Source organism: Mustela nivalis, assembly GCF_964662115.1.
Source record: "Mustela nivalis genome assembly, chromosome: 10".
In the NCBI taxonomy this organism is placed as follows: Eukaryota; Metazoa; Chordata; class Mammalia; order Carnivora; family Mustelidae; genus Mustela; species Mustela nivalis.
Genome location: NC_139029.1, coordinates 71176331 through 71182250, shown reverse-complemented (window position 1 = coordinate 71182250; position 5920 = coordinate 71176331). Strand labels below are relative to the sequence as shown.

The 5920-nt window shown below is 46.3% G+C and overlaps 1 long non-coding RNA gene across 1 annotated transcript; it reads right to left on the bottom strand.

The window, feature by feature from the left end:
* Positions 1-1279: 1279 nt before the first annotated feature.
* On the bottom strand, positions 1280-5449 carry LOC309842817. The gene is made up of 5 exons (XR_014299784.1): positions 5341-5449; positions 4956-5069; positions 3541-3657; positions 2097-2244; positions 1280-1507 (listed from the first exon to the last, which is right to left on the bottom strand). It is a non-coding gene; the product is annotated as an uncharacterized lncRNA (long non-coding RNA).
* Between the last annotated feature and the right edge of the window lie 471 nt (positions 5450-5920).

Sequence of the window (5920 nt, the reverse complement as noted above, 5' to 3'; positions counted from 1 at the left end):
GTCTGTAACAAACTCGCCTCTGTCCCAGCTCTTAGTCACTCCCGCAGAGGTTTACGACACCTCTCCTAGAGGCTGAATTGGGAAAGTTCAAAAGAAACCACGTTCCTTACCATTTCTTTCCTATGCAGTATTTTTAAGCTGCTCATTTTCCTTCGGATTCTCTCCCGTGACTCAGATCTACTCATGGCACAGACCTCCAGCTCGTTGCTTCCCAGCCCTGGCATAGGGGCAAGGCGACTGGCGATGAGATGAAAATGAATCACGGGACCTCCTTCGTGGAGCCCGTGTTGCGAACGGCACACAGCCCCTTGCACAGAAGAGCACTCCACGAGCGGCTCGATGCCATGGCAAAGGCTTTGCAGAGGAACCTGGGATGTGCGCAAGGAAGGCTCAGCGATGGGATTCGATGTGCCGATCCGCTGCCATGGAGAGAGAAGGGTGCTAGCACGTCTGACCAAATGTGGACACACGGACACTCAAGTGGGAACTAGGGCTGGCCACCTTCTCAAAGAGGTCTACAGGCTTGTTGTACCCTAGCCGTCAGGGATAATCACAGGAAGAGTGGTAGTAATAATAATAATAATTTTAAAAGACAGCATTTATAAAACACTGTATAACCAGAGAATAAGGCAGATACTCTACACCCATTCTCTCATTCAAGCTGCACAATAATCCTCATGGAAGCCATTTTTAGGGCCATTTTATAGGTGAGAAAGCAGAGTCATATAAAAATTAACTTGCCCAGCGCCACTGCTAGGGAGTGGAAAAGTCAACATTGGAACTCGGTCTGTCAAACTCCAAAACTTATATTTTCCAGCACTCTCCTCAGGCCAACCTCGGCAGTCTTAATCATCTTAGCCAGTATTCTTTTCCCATCTCATTATGTATCCAGTGTTTTGTGTGTGTGTGTGTGTGTGTGTGGTGGTTTTTTTTTTTGTTGTTTTTTTTTTTTTTTTAAGTATCTCTGGACTCTCTTCGTCTCTTAATCCACAGCCTCTGTGCTCCGTTTCCCCCGATTTCCCCAGCCTGTATTTTTCTGCTCTCCGGGGGAACTCCCTACGGCATAATGGCTGTCCATTAGTGTGTTTTCAAAACCTCGCTCTCTCCTATCCTCTGACAGTTTTTATATGCTCCACATGAAGGATCCTTTTCCAGAAATACTTTTGAAGAAAGTCTAAAGTAAGCTGAAAAGTATTACATTTTTCATCTCAACAGGGAAATGGATTTAAGAAAAGGAGAGAAGAGCCTGCAGGTCTTTCAGATTTTAAAAAGAATTCAACACACTGCTGCATTGGCACTGGGAACACATCTATCACAGAAACCAAGAGAGCATCTGCATTTACACGCCGAAACGGTTCCCTGCGTCCTTGATCACGATAATGACTTCAAGTTCCGCTGAGCCTTTCATCCGGAGGGACGCCATGGCCCCTGCAGAAGCCGGCCCAGCGAGCGGCTCCCTCCACCACCAAGGCTCCGTCTCCTCCAAGGTGAAGGGGGAACAGCTCCACTAGGGGAAAATTGAAAAGGACAAGTGAGCACTGTAAATTCTATTTCCAAAGGCAACTAAAATAACAGTCCGACTGTCCCTATTTAATTGCCCCATCTGGAACTCGGCATAACAATGCAGTCCCAAAGAAACCTACCAGGCATCAGTAGCAATACATGAAAGAGGGGAAATGCTTTCAGGGCCTCGAGAAAGCCTTGCCCTCCAAGCACCAGGACATTTTACTAATTGCCCTATTTCCGGTTTCTAAAACCACGTCAGGCAGCTGGGGGACATTCCTTAGGACAGTTCTCGCCAGCTTCCTCCTGCCCTCAGGAGTCAGTACCATGTTTGATGAGAATGAGTAAGAAAGACAGAGCAGGCTAGTGTGTGGTTTGGGGAAGAATGAGATCTCGCGCAGAGCTGCTTCCTTTACGAAGTACAAGCGATCTTATAACACACAGCAGGCTGCGCTCAGTGGGTTCCAGAATCCTGGGTCAAAGGCGGACTCACTGTCAGCAAGAAGCATGACTTGAGTTGCCCTCCCAGCCTTGCAGTGAACTGGCCCTGTGCTGGTCATGCATGTGTTACCCACATGTGCTGGCCCCTCTACCTGGAATCCTGCGCTCCCCCTGTCCTCCTCACTCCTTTCCACTGCCAACATTCAGCTCAAGCTTCCTCTCCTCCAGGCAGCCTTCCTTGAATTCCCCAAAGTGGGCCAATTGTCTTCCTTCTGTTCTTCCTCAGCATCTTCCAGCAATCTTGTGGTGTAATAAGCAGCATCATTTATTGAACACTTACTATATACCAATCCCTGTGCCAAGTCCTTCACCTCTAACTATCTCTTTTCATCCTTACAAGTGCCCAAAGTACTATTATCCCCATTTTAGAGGTAGGGAAACTGAGGTCTATGAGATTAAAGTCTCACAATAAGCAAATGGCAGAGCTGGGATTTGATTTCTGCCCCCAACCGCGAGCTCATGCTCGTACCTCCTGGTTTCCACACTCTGGCTCTACTCATCACAGTATCCCCAGCATGGTATAGACATGGGACACACTCTTGTTGAGCTAAACACCCCTGTGGGACGTGTATGGAGATCTCACTGACCTGGGTGGGGGAGCCAGAGTAAACTGGCCTTATTCACCCGCCACTCAACCAGTTGACTGTTCTGATTTGCGCGTGTGACAATAAAGCTCTTTTTTGGTTTTTTCCCTGAAAAAAGAAGGTAGAAGTGGTGAAGCAGGGTCCTCGGTGTCGTGCTGACCCACCAGAACATGGGTTGTTTTCCGGAACTCAAGTGTTCTCTTCACTGAATTCAGTCAAACCAGTTCTGCATACTGACCAAGGAGGTTTAACTTAGAAGGATTCCATTGTTATGCATCACTGCATAATTACTTCTGTCACCCACCGTTGTCCCCCTCCATCAACAGCGCTGCCCCAGCCACTGTGGCATAGACGGACTCGTCCCTGGAGAGCATGTGGCTGAACCCTCGGGGTGCAAGGGCTGGGTCGGGAGAACGCACTCGCTCTGGGAGAGCAAGTTCCTTCTGTCTGACAGGCGGCCAGCTCTGCTCACCCTTCTCCTTCCTTCTCCACATCCAGGAGATGGAGCCCGCCCACTATGTCTTCATCCCTTCTTGTTGTCCCTGCCGCTGCCCTAGCCCAGGCCTTGATCAAGAACCCTCTGGCCTTCTCGCTGCAGCTCGTCTCTGTCCAAATTAGTCCTCCACGTGGCTTGTTTACGGCCTCACCCCTCCCTACACCCAACAACTATTTGCAGCTCCCACGAATAGACTTTCAGAATAAAATCTAAAGTCAATAAACATTCAAGCCCTTCGCCAACGGGTCTTCCACTATTCCGGAACTCAGCCCGCTGAACCACTCAGTTGTCTCCTCCCGGATCCCCTGCGCGGGCCTTCTGTCCATCCACTCACACACTGCCTTTTCTTCCAGGCCAAGTTCTCGTGCTTCCTGCTGTCTGAAATCCCCAGTGACATTTCTCAGAATCTCATGCACTTCCTGTCTGCCTTACCGTCACTGATTTGGAACAGCTTACCAGGGCCATACATTTTGGTTTAACTTTGTGGGTATTTGCGTCCAACATCGCTGATGAGAGGATAGGCTCCTTGACAGCAGAGACCATCTTTCTTGTCTACCTCTGCTCCAGGAGGACCTAGGTGGTCAGTGTTTCAGTGATGGTTCCAGTACCATTTAGCCATTTTTGCTGTCTGTACACTCTCTCCCAGGCATACCAGAGTCCTTGTAATTCCCCCAATGAGCCATTTTTCCTCTTATTTCCAGGTACTTATATGAGATGTTCCCTCTGCCTAGAACTCCCAACCACCCATGCTGTCCGTTCCTCCAGCTCCATTTTTCCTGGAAAATCATGGCCTCACCTCAGATGTCTCTGCTTCTAGAAAGTCATCCCTCATCCTGCAAGACCAGATGAGAGCTGGCTCACCCAACAGCTGTGTTAACTCCAGACAGATTGTCATGTTGCATGGGACTTAGGACTCAGGGTATATATAATGGAAAGCCAACTCAAACTAGGCAGGGGAAAAGGGAATTTATCATCCTGGATAACTGCAATGGCCGGGTAGAGCTAGACTCAAAGTATATGGTCAGTTTACATGCTCTCTGGGCCTCTCCTTATGCTCTTTCTCTTTTTCTCTATCTACTGGCTCTGCTTCACCCTGTGTGGGCCTCATCCTCTATGCAACAGAAGATGGGGGGGTGAGTGGAGTGAGGGAGAGCCTGACTGTGGAGGCTATTGGGTTTACATCATCCCAATGACCTCAGAGGAAGCAGAGCTGCTTTCTCCTGGCAGCCACATGTTAAACCCCAGGGGATTACTCCCATTGGCCTGACTTGGGTTTACATGTTTATTCCCTGAATGATCACTATGGCCACAGGCACATATCACCTGCCTCCCAGCTTCCTATGGTGTCATAGGGTGGAGAAGAACAGCTCTGATTGGTGCTCCCCATACACCCCTTGGATCTGGAAAAGAGAACTTCCCCACGGGAAGGAGAAGAGTGTTGCCAGGATAAAAGGAAGGGAGGGATATTGGATAGACCAAGATGATATATGTCACAACATAGCATCTGTCTGCCTCCTCAATCTATTAAAAGCTCCCTTAGGATGTTATTGTGCCTTAACAACTAGCCATCCTTGGTATCTGGCATGTGGACATACTCAACAGTATTTGATAAATGCATGAATGAACGAATGTTCTGAGTGCCCAATACCTTGAGTTCTGGATAAGGAAACACAGTGTCATTTCGAAAAGCTTAGCTCTGCATATGGTGGCCATTGGCTGCTGCTTTGCTCTCTCAGCCAATGCATCAGTGGTTGCAAATGGGTTCTTGGGGGCTCTATGTTGGCTGCTCAACAAATTCACAAAGTGTCCAAAGAAGGACTCCAAGCTTAGCTTAGAGCTAGTAGGATATGAACTGAAGGTCAGCCATCTACCTTCTTATACCAGACTCATTCAATACTGTGACTGTACAAATATCCAGAGCAGCATGTTATCACGGAAGACGACAGCTGGGGAGAAGCTTCAGGAAAATCAAGAAGACCTCTTCACTTCTCATCAGATGGGAATAAAGAGAGCTAGTAAGTGAATTGCTTTATTTGACCATCCTGTTAAGCATATGCATACCATGAAAGAATAATTCCATTTAGTGATTATAATATGTGTTATATATCCCTGCTAGATGGCAAACTTTTCAAGGAGAAGAACCTTGTCTTTATCTCTACGTAATCCCCACAGTGACTGGAACAAAAAAAAACTCACAAAGAGAAAGCAGGAACTAAACTACCCATCTGGAGTTTTTACAAACCTAATTATACAAACCTAGATCTGAAGAGACCTTGACTTTCAGAGACAGAACAACCATCTTGATTGATTCATTGCTTCCAAAAGAACTCTATTTATAATGCTGAAGTTCTTTTATCTCCTTATAGGTTCTATAATTAAGGTAAACACACAGGCTTTTATAATCTATTTTAAAATGTGGGTCTTACCCATTTTTCTGTCATCTACCAAAAGCCTGAAGATATATTAAATGCCATAATATAGCAATTGCGGGATCATACCCAATGGCGAATCACTAAATAATTTTGGTCAAGCACATGTGCGTGTGCGCGTGCATGTGCACACGCACACATGTGCACACACACACACACACACACACATTTTTGAAAAATAAGTTCCTTTAGAATCCCTACTGGATATGATTTTTTTTAAAGGCCATATTTTTAGTCTTAGAATACTCACAAGGAATTTTGGGATAAACTTTAAAATTTAATTCCTAAATTCATTAAAATTTTTGCCTTACCAGTAAGTAAAACTTGCTGTTAAATAATTGCTGATATTGTCATCTATTTTACTCTCCAAAATCTCTGTTAACATTATAACCTAAAATGGTAACTTC